This window comes from Macrobrachium nipponense, chromosome 13, assembly GCF_015104395.2.
Source record: "Macrobrachium nipponense isolate FS-2020 chromosome 13, ASM1510439v2, whole genome shotgun sequence".
NCBI classification, from domain to species: domain Eukaryota; kingdom Metazoa; phylum Arthropoda; class Malacostraca; order Decapoda; family Palaemonidae; genus Macrobrachium; species Macrobrachium nipponense.
The window spans coordinates 92964149-92979651 of record NC_087206.1 but is presented as its reverse complement, the minus strand read 5'-3'; the positions used below and the strand labels follow the sequence as shown (position 1 = coordinate 92979651).

The following is a 15503-nucleotide window of genomic DNA, read 5'->3' as shown; positions in this document are numbered from 1 at the left end:
TTTAACCAAAGCTTCCCTGCTGAATACAGGATCCATTGCTGCCTCTGCTGCATTCTGCACAAATTCCACTAATGTGGTGAAACACACACAAACACCTTGCCTCCTGAGCTTTATCACATGATCCAACCACTTATTTTGAATATACACTGGCAGCTTTGAAATCACCCTCTGAAGGTTTGGCAAATCATTTAAAACCTGCATGTTTGACAATGACTGCATGGTTTGATTACATTTCACAAGATACAAAGCATATTCCTGCAAAGATTCACTGTTATCACCTCTCACTTGTGGCCACTTGGTTAGCTTGTCTATGTATGCCATGGAAAACCTTGTATGGATCTCCATACACTTTGTCCAGAAGTCTTTTTGCTTCAATGTATCCTTCAGATGCATTCATAAACATGCACCCAGCTATGAGTGACTTAGGCTTTCCTTCTAGATGCTGAATTTAAGAAATACAGCCTGTTGGAGTCTGATGTGGTGTGTGGCACGATGCGGTCATTAAATGCCACATGAATGATGCATATTCAAGAAGATCACCACAAAACTTAGTCACTTCAGCATGAGGCAGCATCATAGCCGCTGCTAACTGTTGCTGACTTTGGTAGAATGACTCTGGGGTAGGTGCCATGGGTAGAAAAGGCACTGTGACATTGGGTTTATTTTGATGCACATTGTGACTGGGAACAAATGCTGGTGTTTCAGGGTTTAAAACTTTGTCTGTTGATGGAATAACCTCTTCCTGGAACACCTTCTCCCTTGCCCTTGCTGCTTCAATTTCACCATCCAACTTTAACAAATCTTCCTTGGCTTTTAATTCTGCCTGTTGTTGAGCTATTTCTGTCTGTTTCTCAAGCAGTGCCCTCTGTGCAAGCAAACCAGCCAACTTTGCCTTCTCCTGTATGAGAGCTGACTTTACACTTGATGCTGTGCTTTTAACTGACCTCCTGGATTTATGTGACCTGCTCCGCAGTGAAGATCCGTCCATAGAATCCTGCAAATTTGCTTCTGTTGTGGCTATCCATTTATGCACCTGAAATCTGAATCCTAAGGCAGACAATTCTTTATCTTCAAACCTTTTGATTGGCAGTCTTTGTACTTTTTTAACCCTTCCTCAAACTCCTCCATGCCTGTCTTTACTAAATGAAGATTATCAGGCTTCTCCATACACTTGCTGACTTTATTCCGTTTCTTTGTGAGGGCAGAGAGAGCAGCAGTCTGATTGTTCTTGAGGGTGCGTAACATCTCCTTGGCGTCACCATTGTCTTCTACGTTGTCCTTCTGATCCGTATTCATGTTGAAGATGAATGAACTATTGTTATGGGCGACACAAACTCAGAAACTCAACTTTAACCTTTATTCCGTTAACAGTAGTAGTAGTAGTAATAGTAGTAGTAGTAGTAGTAGTAGTAGTAGTAGTAGGTTCATTCCTGAAAGGAATTATTGCGAACTTTAAATACATTATTAAATAACCCATAATATTCAATAAGTCATAACGGTGACATAATGTACCTTAATACATCTTGCAAAGCTAATTAAATATATTTTTCTAAACAAGACTCTTTCATTACCACTTTAGACCTCCTTTGACTATATCACATTTTATCATATTTATAGGACAATCAAATGTTAAATGTCACAAATAAACCAATTTACGCCTTTTAACGCTTAAATGAATAAAACATACAAAGCAAATATATATAAGTTCGTCAAAAACTTACATCTGTGTGCCCAAAATGAATCCTTTGAATTACGAATATATACAATGTACTCCTTGAAGACCTTGCTTGAACTGCCAAAGAGACTTCATAATTTTAGGAAGTGAGATGAAATCGTAATTTGTTTACACCTCTCAACTCTTTAACTACCACTTACAAAAGTAACGACATTGTTTTACCAACTAGATGGGTTTTGTTTTCTGCATTAATATATATATATACATATATATATATATATATATATATATATATATATATATATATATATATATACTCGAGCTACAATGTCCTTTAATATCAAATTCGCTCTACCTCGGAATTATATATTTTCATGTATCTTAACCGAAGGGGATTTTTTTAATTTTTTTACGATAATAGATTTGCCTGGTCCCAGGCGCGAACCCAAGAAGACATTCAAATCCAGGAACGTCAGTGAAGCTTTTACCACTGACGTTCCTGGATTTGAATGTCTTGGGTTCGCGCCCTGGACCAGGCAAATATGTTATCGTGTAAAAAATTTCCCTTCGATTAAGCATATATGAAAATATACTAATTCCAAGGTAGAGCGAATTAGATATTAAAGGACATTGTAGCTCGATGTATGTATATTAATCACGGTAATGTGAAATGATTTATATAAAAGCTCTGTTGTCAAAAGCACTACAATGCTACCGGAATTGAGGTGGGTTGATGTTGTTTCCAAAGCAACGAATTAGCGCGAAAGGTATTTGAGGGTGAGAGACAACATAAACTTATGCCTCTGGCGGTGGTGGGTTTGGTGAAGGCTTCACTGACGTTCCTGGATTTGAATGTCTTCTTGGGTTCGCGCCCGGGACCTGACGAATCTATTATCGTGTAAAAAATTCCCCTTCGGTTAAGCATATATGAAAATATATTAATTCCGAGGTAGAGCGAATTAGATATTAAAAGACATTGAAGCTCATTGTATGTATATGAATCACGGTAATGTGAAATGATTTATATAAATGTTACGTGTTGTCAGAAGCACTACAATGCTACCGGAGTCAAGGTGGGTTGATGTTGTCTCCGAACCAATGAATTACCTGAGCGCGAAAGGTATTTGAGGGTGAGAGACGACATAAACTTATGCTTCACACAGTGGTGGGGTTGGTAAAAGCTCCACTGACGTTCCTGGATGTGAATGCCTTCTTGGGTTCGCGCCCGGGACCAGGCAAATCTATTATCGTGTAAAAAAATCCCCTTCGGTTAAGCATATATGAAAATATATTAATTCCAAGGGAGAGCGAATTATATATTAATGGACATTGTAGCTCGATGTATGTATATGAATCACGGTAATGTGAAATGACTTATATAAATGCTACGTGTTGTCAAAAGCACTACAACGCTACCGGAGTCGAGGTGGGTTGATGTTGTCTCCAAACCAACGAATTACCTGAGCGCTAAAGGTATTTGAGGGTGAGAGACGACATAAACTTATGCCTCTCGTAGTGGTGGGGTTGGTAAAAGCTTCACTGACATTCCTGGATTTGAATGTCTTCTTGGGTTCGCGCCAGGGACCAGGCAAATATATTATTGTGTAAAACATTCCCCTTCGGTTAAGCATATATGAAAATATATTAATTCCGAGGTAGAGCGAATTAGATATTAAAGGACATTGTTGCTCGATGTATGTATATGAATCACGGTAATGTGAAATGACTTATGTAAATGCTATGTGTTGTCAAAAGCACTACAACGCTACCGGAGTCGAGGTGGGTTGATGTTGTCTCCAAACCAACGAATTACCTGAGCGCAAAAGGTATATTAGGGTGAGAGACGACATAAACTTATGCCTCTCGTGGTGGTGGGGTTGGTAAAAGCTTCAATGACGTTCCTGGATTTGAATGTCTTCTTGGGTTCGCGCCTGGGACCAGGTAAATCTATTATCGTGTAAAAAATTCCCCATTGGTTAAGCATACATGAAAATATATTAATTCTGAGGTAGAGCGAATTACATCTTAAAGGACATTGTAGCTCGATGTATGTATACGAATCACGGTAATGTGAAATTACTTATATAAATGCTATGTGTTGTCAAAAGCACTACAACGCTACCAGAGTCGAGATAAGTTGATGTTGTCTCCAAACCAACGAATTACCTGAGCGCGAAAGGTAAATGAGGGTGAGAGACGACATAAACTTATGCCTCACACAGTTGTGGAGTTGGTAAAAGCTTCACAGACGTTCCTGGATTTGAATGTCTTCTTGGGTTCGCGCCTGGGACTAGGCAAATCTATTATCGTGTAAAAAATTCCCCATTGGTTAAGCATATATGAAAATATATTAATTCCGAGGTAGAGCGAATTAGATATTAAAGGACATTGTAGCTCGATGTATGTATATGAATCACGGTAATGTGAAATGACGTATATAAATGCTACATGTTGTCAAAAGCACTATAACGCTACCGGAGTCAAGGTGGGTTGATGTTGTCTCTAAACCAACAAATTACCTGAGCGCAAAAGGTGGGGTTGGTAAAAGCTGCACTGACGTTCCTGGATTTGAATGTCTTCTTGGGTTCGCGCCAGGGACCAGGCAAATCTATTATCGTGTAAAAAATTCCCCTTCGGTTACGCTTATATGAAAATATATTAATTCCGACGTAGAGCGAATTAGATATTTAAGGACATTGTAGCTCGATGTATGAATATGAATCACGGTGATGTGAAATGACTTATATAAATGCTACATGTTGTCAAAAGCACTACAACGCTACCGGAGTCGAGGTGGGTTGATGTTGTCTCCAAACCAATGAATTACCTGAGGAGCAAAAGGTATTTGAGGGTGAGAGACGACATAAATTTATGCCTGTTGCGGTGGTGGGGTTGGTAAAAGCTTCACTGACGTTCCTGGATTTGAATGTCTTCTTGGGTTCACGCCCGGGACCAGGCAAATCTATTATCGTGTAAAAAATTCCCCTTCGGTTAAGCATATATGAAAATATATTAATTCCGAGGTAGAGCGAATTAGATATTAAAGGACATTGTAGCTTGATGCATGTATATGAATCACGGTAATGTGAAATGACACACTATATATATATATATATATTATATATATATATATATATATATATATATATATATAGTATAGTTACAGAAGATTATCTGAATTTCATAACTAGATTTTTGAAGGACTAGCTTCTGGATGAAGAGAGATCCAACACCTCTAAATTGAATATTTATCTGGAAACTCATAATTAAACAATTTAGTTCCACCCAGAAAAAAATTTGTATGGTGTTAGGAGTCATTATCAATTATTCGACCACCGAATCATGTATATATATATATATATATATATATATATATATATATATATATATAATATATATATATCTATATGTGATATGTGTGTACATATATGTATATACAGTATATATATAATATGTATATATGTATATGTATCTCTCTCTCTCTCTCTCTCTCTCTCTCTCTATCTCTCTCTATATATATATATATATATATAATATATATATATATATATATATATATATATATATATTATATATATATACTAATATATATATACATGATTTCGGTGGTCGAATAATTGATAACGACTCCTAACACCATACAAATTTTTTCTGGTGGAACTAAATTATTAACTATGAGTTTTCCAGAATTAATATTCAATTTAGAGGGTATTGGATCTCTCTTCATCCACAAGCTAGTTCTTCAAAAAAAAAAAATATATATATATATATATATATATATATATATTTGTATATATATATATATATATATATATATATATATATATCATATCATATATACATATATATATATATATATATATGATTCGGTGGTCGAATTATTGATAACGACTCCTAACACCATACAAATTTTTTCTGGGTGGAACTGAATTGTTAATTATGATTTTCCTGAATAAATATTCAGTTTAGAGGTGTTGAATCTCTCTTCATCCACAAGCTAGTCCTTCAAAATCTAGTCATGAAATTCAGATAATCTTCTGTAACTTTGCAACTTTGAGGTCTGTTCCGATGCAGTGTTCATCTGGCTTTTGTCAACTTTAGTCTGACATCTTAATAAGTCATTCAATGATGTAAGATCTTCAGTGACTCTGTTAAGAGAAGATCTATATAAAAAGATAAACATGATGATATTGGGCTGATAAATTACCAGATCGGAGCATTCTTCTGCTTCCAGGAAGTTTGAGTCTTTCTTCCCCAAAAGGATTTACTGACCGAGAATTCCTCGAGGCCACAAACAGTGGAGGCAATTTTATTTTCAGTGTTCTGAAACATCCCATTCAAAACCTTTCTCCGTTTCGCTCTTTGATAGAAGACTGAACAGACCCCACCTAAATGAAGGTTTGTGATGAATGATTGTGTTGCTTTATTTATGCAATAAAGGGCAGAGATTCATAACATATATATTAGTATAGAAATACAATGGAATCGTCATAAGCAATACATACATTTTAGAATATTAAAACTGAAGCGCAATTTGATTCAGAAATACAAAAAGGCTTACACAGACCGGTAATGTGAGTGACGCGATTTCATAGTCGTCGGCTCATGAAGTATCGTTGTCACTTGTTCTGGGTTTCTTACAAGATTTAATGTTTATGTTTTTGCTCTTGTTGTTCTTGCTGTGATTATGAGCCATTTCGTCTCGGCAACAGCTGCTTTGACAGATGTAACTGCTGGTGTCGCTCCTGACAGTCAGGAGGCAGGTCATCTCTTAGTACCTAGAATTCTCCCCATTTTCTCCTTCCCATCATTATGATTATCTTTTGATACTCTCTTATTACACTCAGTGTTTCGTTCAGACAAGATAGTGAGTCTAAGCCATGTGTCATCTTGATATTTTTATAAATATTCTTATCATTTTTCTCGATTAAAATTTAGCAAATTTGCTTTTTCTTCCTATCACTTGTAGGCTTTAGAGTCTCTTCTCATGTTTAAGAATTCAATTCACTCTTCGTCTTTGCTTTTCCGCCTATTTCACTCATTTACTGTTGTTTTTTGTACTTTTTATATTCTTTTTTGTCCATTCCATTGACAGCAGCAGCTTAATAAGGATGAAAAAAATAAAACATGAGAGAAGTCTTCACCACAAAAAAAAAGCAAGATTTACCGAATAAATGTCAGTTTTAGAATGAAAGAAGGATGCTATCTCTCTCTCTCTCTCTCTCTCTCTCTCTCTTTTCGTATAAATAGGTAAGATTCTCATTCTGATATGTTTCGCCTTTATTTTGTTTTTCAAAACAAAAGCATCGTACAAATGTAAAAGCAAAGATAAAACTCTTTATAAGATAAAGTTAACGGTGAATATCGCACTAATGAATCCTGTGATCTGTGCATTCAGGAACATCCAGAAAGGAATGTTTTATTTTTGCCCAGAAAGATTGATTAAATGATTTTTCTTGATTGACACAATTTTATAAGGAATGTCTTCGCTGTGATATCGTGAATTTTGATAAAAACCTGATAAATATAACATCATTCGGTGGAAGAATACAAAATAATGATTCTTTTAAGTCTTTATTTATATACAAAATAGCTTTTAAATGTAATCAAATAAATATAAAATATAGCATTGAAAATGTAACACCAGCAACAGTAAGCAAAATATGACTAATCGTATTTGATAAGAATACAGAGACAGACAGACAGACAGAGAGCGAGAGAAAGATCTCATGGGCGGCGACAGATGAAATACGTAACGAAATCGCTGTCGATTGTTTTCTGTTTCCTGTGAGATTTCTTCTTGTTCATCTTTTTGTTATTGCTGTTGCTTTCGTGATGATGAGACATCTCGTCCCTACAGCAACTCCTGTCACAGGTCGAACTGTTGCTGTTGCTGCTGACACTCTGGAAGCTTCTGCCGCTGACGGAAGAACAGCTGCGGCTCTTGGCGTCCTCTGTAACAGGTGCAAAAGTCTTTGAGTGTATCTGTTCATTGTATTTAATAATGACATAAACATCGATCATTGGTATTGAACTCGAAGAGGGTGAAGGGCATTCTCTTCTCAGTTCATTCAACTTAATTAAACCACTGAATTTCTTATATTATAACTGTCTTTTTTAACGTGACATCTTTGTACTTTTTTTAGGAAAATTAAGTATCAATTTACACTAAGAATAAATCAAAATTCAAAATGGAAAAGGCAAGACAGTGGACTGGGAAATCTTAGAATTAAATCTTACCATCCGAAGGAAAGAGTCCATCTTGAAAAGAATGAGTTCTTAGGTGGGCCATTTTGGAAGGTGGTGATTCCTCGATCGTTAAGGAGAAATTGTTGAAAATATTATTTTCAGTTCGCTGAGCTCGTTCTCTTTCTCGTTATGGAGAGAAGCTCTCTTCGAATGACGGAAGGAGAGAGAGCAGCTCTTTATATACCCCGAGACAGAGCCACCAGCAATACCACGTGAGCGATAAGGAATTTCAGATTATCAACCGTTGCAAAGAAGCCTGTGTTACTTACTGAGTAAGAATAGTTAGAGACCATATTTTCGGTAGTAATATCCTGTGTATGAGGTCATATACTTTCATTGCAAATGAAATGTTTGTAAAGACAGCTCTTTCACAAAACTGTATAAAAACAAAATTCGGGCTTAATTAAGCTTGGTATTTGCCAAGAGAATTGCTAAGAGTAATAGGATTAGCATTCTATACAATCGTCTTGGCAAATGCCAAGCTTAATTAAAATCGTATTTTGTCTTAATATGGATTTGGTTTTTAAATAGAAATTTTTTCTGAAGTAAAAACATCGGAATTTGGTAGTCTTCAGCATTTAAAGAGAGAGAGAGAGAGAGAGAGAGAGAGAGAGAGAGAGAATTTCATATATTATTCTACCGCAAACTTTTTTTTGAATTAAAAAAATTTTCGATCATAATAAAGGCCGGGAATCCCGAGATCCAGAATCATTACAAGTATCTTAACTATCGCTGTTCTTTTCTTTTCTTTTATTCTTAATCTTATCTGGTTGTCTTTCAACATTTGATTTTGTCATCCAGATATTAGCGATTTTTGCTCCTCTTGTCAAGGTTGTTTTCGGTGTAGTCGGAGTACTAGTTCTGACTATTACTTTCATGGAAAGTATAAGTTGTTGGTTATTATGGAGAGGAAACATTTTCCGGACAAAGTACCTTTGTGAAAGTTAGGTGTTCTAAGATGTAAATGAAATAAAACACACACAAACAAACATATATACTATATATATATATATATATATATATATATATATATATATATATATACATATATATATATAGTGTGTATATATATTATATATATATATTATATATATAGATATATACATATGGTATATGTATATATATATATCTAGATATATATATATATATATATATATATATATATATATATATATATATGAGTGGTAAAGATGTTCTGTTACAACAGAATTCCATCTAATAAAAGGAGCCCATAAAAACACCAAAATATAGAGAGAAAAATACTACATTTCAGAGACTGCTGTCTCCCTCTTCAGGTAGATGAATGAGAAAAATTTACGGAAAAGGTGGTATTTATAACAAGAGATCCATCCACAGGTAAGATTTCCTCGAAAAAGAATTTGAACAAATTCGTAAGCTACTTTCGTCTTTAAAGCATCCTGACCATATAATTGAGAAAGCAATTCACAAAGCAAACATAATTTTCTACTGACCCCCTCAAGACAAGACAAGAGATACACCCAACAATAAAATAAAAATAAAAATTCCGCACCTGGACAGCATTAAGACGGTGTCTCAGACCCTCGGAAAATCTAACCCTTTTGCATTTACTTACCCAAACACCTTAGCCAAATCCCTGATTAATGTCCATCAAAAGATATCCCCCAAGGACACAGGGTTTATGAAATCCCATGCCAGGACTGTGACCAATCTTACATCGGATTTACAGGAAAATCACTTCCCCAGAGATTAATACAACACAAATGATCAGTTAGGTATGGACAACAGAACTGCTATTTTCAACCATATAAATGATCATAACCATAGAATAAACTGGAATTTGTCACGTATAATTCATAGCAGCAACTGACGGTACAAGAGTCAAATGATGGAATCGGCCTTAATAAAAGAGAGGCAGGTAATGAACATCTCAAAAGGAGCATGGGATTCAGATGAGATGAACAAGATTTTCATTCAACCAACGCTTAAGAAGATTAAAGGAAGATTATCAACGGGGGTGACCTAAATCGGTTTACCTGTGGATGGATCTCTTGGTATAAATACCACCTTTTCTGTAAACTTTTCTCATTCATCTACCTGAAGAGGGAGACACCAGTCTCTGAAATATAGTATTTTTCTCTCTATATTTTGGTGTTTTTATGGGCTCCTTTTATTATATATATAGATATTATTATAATAGATATATATATATATATAATATATATATATATATATATATATATATATATAAAATGATACGCTGAACGAAATGTCATCACTGATTGACCTTCTTTCAATTTGAAGCTATGTAATTCTCTTCCAAAATTCTGTGCTTGGGCTTGTCCCTAAATTCCATAATCCATCCATTTATCCAACTTCTGTTTTCCGGTCTGCAGTTCATTCGCATTTAGTCTCATTGTTTCCTGCCTTGACCTTTTCCCTTCTTCCGTCTGGTGGCCTCTTCCGTCGGAATTGTCGTAAAGGAATTGAAGCTGGTCACTAATAGGGATCTATTTCGAATGGAGACAAAAACCATTCAGCCTCATGCAGAGACTTAGCTGAGTCAGCACCACATCTGCATTCAGTCATTCATTAAATCCTGTGGCTTTTATTGGGGGAATTATGACCATAGATTGGCAGTCTCAAACTGGATCAAGGACCACATGAAACGTAGATTGCATCGGTCTGCACTACTGAGGGGTCACGCTGGGCTTTCTCTCAACTAGCTTTTGTGTTTACGTTAGTATTTTGTTGCATATTCTTTGGAATGCAGCTTGTGAGGCAGACAATTTTGGAAAAATGGTGGGGGTGGGGGACTAATGACATTCTGACATATGGTGAAAGGGTGCATGTGGCGAAAAATGTTCAGAACCCCTAGTTTAATCGTTCATTCATTCGTTATTAAAGGAATCTTGATCATCAACTCGCAGTCAAAGGTTCCTGCCTCAGTAACAAATACATTGACTTGCAAGCACCTGATTAGGCAGAACAGTTTTTCTGTTATTCGTTGTCAGTGTAGCAGTGACGTCATTCAAAAATAAATCTTATCGTAGACGACTTAATATTATTTCAGTAAGTTTCTATTGTTTAGATGAAAGCTAATTTTAACAATTATTGTGATGGTTTATAAACTTCATTTCTAATTAGTGATTATATTTCTTAATCGTCTGCTAATTATGACTAAATGAAAATCGCAGAACTATGAGAATACGTAACACAACACAACCCTGAACTCAGTAACTCTTCATTTATTAGGATTTCCCTTAAGAGACACTTAATGATAATGGAATGAAACTAAACCAAATCTTATCATCATGTGAAGGACACTTGGCCCTCATGTGCCAGTAAAAGTTTTATTACGCTGCGTGCTTGACTCCTTGGAGTTAAATTATATATATATATATATATATATATATATATATATATATATATATATATATGTGTGTGTGTGTGTGTGTGTGTGTGTAGTGTGTGTGTGTGTGTATGTGTGTATAACTTAAGTGTCTCTTAAGGGAAATCTTAATAAATGAAGAGTTACTGAGTTCAGGTTTGAGTTTTGTGTCACGTTTATATACATATTATATATTATATATTATATATATATATATAATATATATATTATATGATATATAATATATAATATTATTAATAATATGTATACATATAATGGTATATTATTATATAATACATTATTGTATAACATATATGTATATATATGTATATAAATTACATATGTATACATATGTATACAAATTATATATGTATATATAGATCTATAATATCATATATATATATATATATATTATAGGAGAGAAGAGAGAGAGAGAGAGACGAGAGAGAAGAGAGAGAGAGAGAGAGAGAGAGAGAGAGAGCTTAGTGTAAGGAGTCAGGAGTCAATCCATATTAATAATTATCAGTAAAGGGAAGAGTACACACAGATGTACAGGCTGTCTTTATTGCGGCGTTTCGTAATTATCCAATTAATTACATCATCAGGGCTGTTAAAATGAAAAATAAAATTCCTAATAAAATTGTAAAAACAAAACAAAAAATTAAAAATTTAGAAATACAAAAGCTAAGAATTATACTAACAAAGTGTACGAAATATACACATTAAAATTAATGTGATTAAATTTTTTAAAAGGACATACATTAAAATGAAAGATAAATGAACATAAAATAAACTAAAATTGACAAAAATTAAAAGCAGCAGTGAACAGAGTTACAGACCGAGAGGTTAAGGACCAACCTAGAGGAGTGACAGCGTTAAACTAAACGTAAACATAAAAACATAAATAAATAACAAAAGTCAAGACAAATACAGTGGGGACGAGGACGTATGAGTGTTCAGCGACGGAACAAGTTGTTTAACAAAGAGAGATTCCAGAATAATAAGACCTTGCGGCCGGAAGACCTTGTTATTCTTGAGAGGTATGATTTCAGCAAATCGCAAAAAAGCTGAGACTCAAACGTCATTTCCCTGAGCACTTCAGTCACCTCTCTTCGCATTTCGTCGAGGCTTGGTATACCATCATACTTCACTGCCCACGCTTCATCACGATCCTTTAAGATACTACCAATGTTTTCACACATTAAGGTCAGGGGAGCTACCTGGAAATTCACTTGACGAGAAGAAATCGATACCACTGTTTCGAAGCAGCTCCCTTGTCCGAAGAGCCTTTAAACATGTTGCCTTATCATGCAAAAATGTGACTTATTCAACAGATAACACATTTTCATGATCTTTGAAGAAAGGAAATACTCCACCAGTAAGCACAGTTTCTCGGAAGTATTCGCCATTCCATGACTGTCCTTTTTCTTTGATGATTCACATTAACCATTTGGCTGTGAAACAGAGAAAAATTCCCAAACATTCTGGAGATTTCATTACTTTGCAATAGTGCATGTCATCGCTGATATCATCCAACTTTGTAGCCCAAATAATGTCATTTTTATGATTTGGCATCCTGACTTTGTTAATAAGAATTCATCTGATTTGGCAACATGGAGAAAGTCTGCTTCATCCCAATCTTTAAGAAATGAACCACAAAACCATGCACGGTCTTCTCTCTGTTGCTGAGTGATGTTGGGCTTGCTGATAACATGAGATAGCTTGATACCAGATTTTTTCAACTCACGATATACAGCACTATAACTTCTCTTCTTCCCCTTTTTGTTTCTAGTTCAAGTGTCAATTTACATAAAAACTTTCATGGTCTACCCACTGCCTCAGCTATGATGTCTTTTGACTCCTGAGAAAGGACTGCAGGCCTTCCAAGATTCTCACTCTTTTCACGATGACAGTCATATGGATTTTTGTTCCAGTTTCTTTTAACAAAGGATTCATCTCTTTTAATGTATTTAAATATCCAGGAACGTGAAATGAAGGATGTGCCAGCATCCTTGGCCTCTCTGAATGTTATAGTCTGGATTCGGTCAATACATGTGATTTCCTCAGAGTCGTTAACCATGGCTGTATCTGACTCCGTCACTCAGTCTGAAAATACAAGAAATGTAAAATGAAAAATAGCTTAATAGAAACTTAAGATACTGTACTTGGAGATAGGCTAAATCAGAAAACTTCATAACTTTCTATTTGTTCTGGTAGAATATAATGTTTATTTAATATATTACACAGTTATATGATATATTATGTATTTAAATATATTATACATGTGAGACTCACATGTATAATACATTTTCACTGAATTATTTATTACATTTATTATCAATGAATTAATTCTTCAGAGATTTCATCTCTGTCATCTTCTTTACTGTCTCCATGAAGGTCAAATCATGTTCTATATATCTGCGGAACTTTGAAGTCTCATCTGTAAATGTTCACATTAATTTTGTCAATTGTACTGTCTCATAATAAGTCGTATTTGAAGTAAGGAAGATCTTCATTTACTCAGTTAAGAAAAGGTCTCTATTGAAGAAAAGTCCAGGATGAATATTGGAATGGTGACTCACCAGATCTCTGCATTCATCTGCTGTCAGCAAGATTCTGAAATTTTTCTTCCCCAAAATTATTTACCGGAAAGTTTTTCTCAAACTCCGACAGACGATTCTGAATGAAACTTCTTTCAGAACCTTTATCCGTTTTAGCTTCTCATGAAAGATTGAGAGGATACAATGAAATCTAAGCTTATTAATGACTCTTCTCAAATTTAGTGATGTAATTCAAGGAAAGAATTCAAACAGGTGATTCTATTATGTCTTTATTTATGTAAAAAAAGTATATAAGTAAATATAATAAATAACTCACATTACACAAGAATTGCTGCATCCTTAGGCAATAATACATTGTAACATACTAATATTTAAGCTGAAAATGATTCACGGAGACAGAAATGAGAGACAAACAGGTAATAGTTAGTGATTCGTTCTCATGGTCGACGGCAGATAAAGTATGTCACGAAATCGCTGTCAATTGTTTCCTGTTTCCTGAAGGATTTCTTGTTCGTCTTTTTACTCTTGGTGTTGCTTGTGGTGTGATTGGGAGCCTTTTCGTCCCTGCAGCAGCTGCGATGACAGGTGTCACTGTCGCTGGCACTCCTGAAACTCAGGTTGCTTCGGTCGCTCTCGGCAGAACAGCTGCGACTCTTGGCTTCTTCTGTAAACATCATTGCAAAGGAATCACTTAACAAGTGATGTCCAGCTGGTATTGGACTGGCCAATGAAAAAGTTATATTTTTGCAATGATTTTCCCCAAAATTAATCGTTTATTATGTGATAATCTCAAGTCAACTGTATTTAATTTAATTCTCTTATTTAGTATTATCTCCTTCAATTATTTTTTAGAAAGAAGTAACAAAGTCAAATCCATGTATAAAATGCAACATGAAATAAATACGAAATTAACAAAGTATTAAACCGAGGCATATCGAAGACCTCATCTTACCATAAGTGGGCAGATGCCCATTTCGATCTTGGACCGCAGATGTTTTTGGGAGGATCAGTTTGGATCCTGATACTTCCTCGATCATTCTGGATAAGGTGATGTGGCGAAGATTGATATTTCAAAAGGAAATCACACCGTTCGCATTTAATTTTCAGCTTCAGTTAGTTGAGAGCGGTTCCTCCTCTTGCTTTGACGAGCTGCTCACTTCGAATGACAAAAAGAGAGCGCGTGGCCGTTTATATACCCCTAGATTGATTGCGTCATCAACAGCTCTCCTCACACACACCCGGGGATAACGGGGATGGAGGCTTGTGTCATCACAAGAAAGATAAGAGGTTTATGGTTTATCGCCCTTAAAAACTGGCTGTCAACTGGTATTACCTGTGATTTGGAACTTGTGCACAAGGATGGTTCAATGTGATAGTACCATAATTTTTTTCTTTTTTTCCTTTTTAATATATACCTTCCATCGTGTTCAGCCGTATTAACACCCAACCTCTCTTATATAAACATTTTGTTCTGTCACATTTATATGAACTTGGCTTAAGAGATGAAATTGAAGCTAATCAAATTTGAAACTTGCTCATCTTTCAGTAACTGCATTTTGTATTTTATTTTCTTATACAAAAAAGAAAGAGATGGAATGAATGGGAACGCTCCCATAATAACATTAGGCGTTCGTTCGCTGTCTCACTT

General features: G+C 35.1%; 2 long non-coding RNA genes across 2 annotated transcripts; both read right to left on the bottom strand.

The window, feature by feature from the left end:
- Nucleotides 1-7233: 7233 nt before the first annotated feature.
- LOC135225516 (uncharacterized) lies at nt 7234-8075 on the bottom strand. The gene is made up of 2 exons (XR_010317022.1): nt 7916-8075; nt 7234-7629 (listed from the first exon to the last, which is right to left on the bottom strand). It is a non-coding gene; the product is annotated as an uncharacterized LOC135225516 (long non-coding RNA).
- A 6033-nt stretch (nt 8076-14108) lies between these two features.
- Nucleotides 14109-15003, bottom strand: LOC135225515 (uncharacterized). Its single transcript, XR_010317021.1, has 2 exons — nt 14808-15003; nt 14109-14519 (listed from the first exon to the last, which is right to left on the bottom strand). It is a non-coding gene; the product is annotated as an uncharacterized LOC135225515 (long non-coding RNA).
- Between the last annotated feature and the right edge of the window lie 500 nt (nt 15004-15503).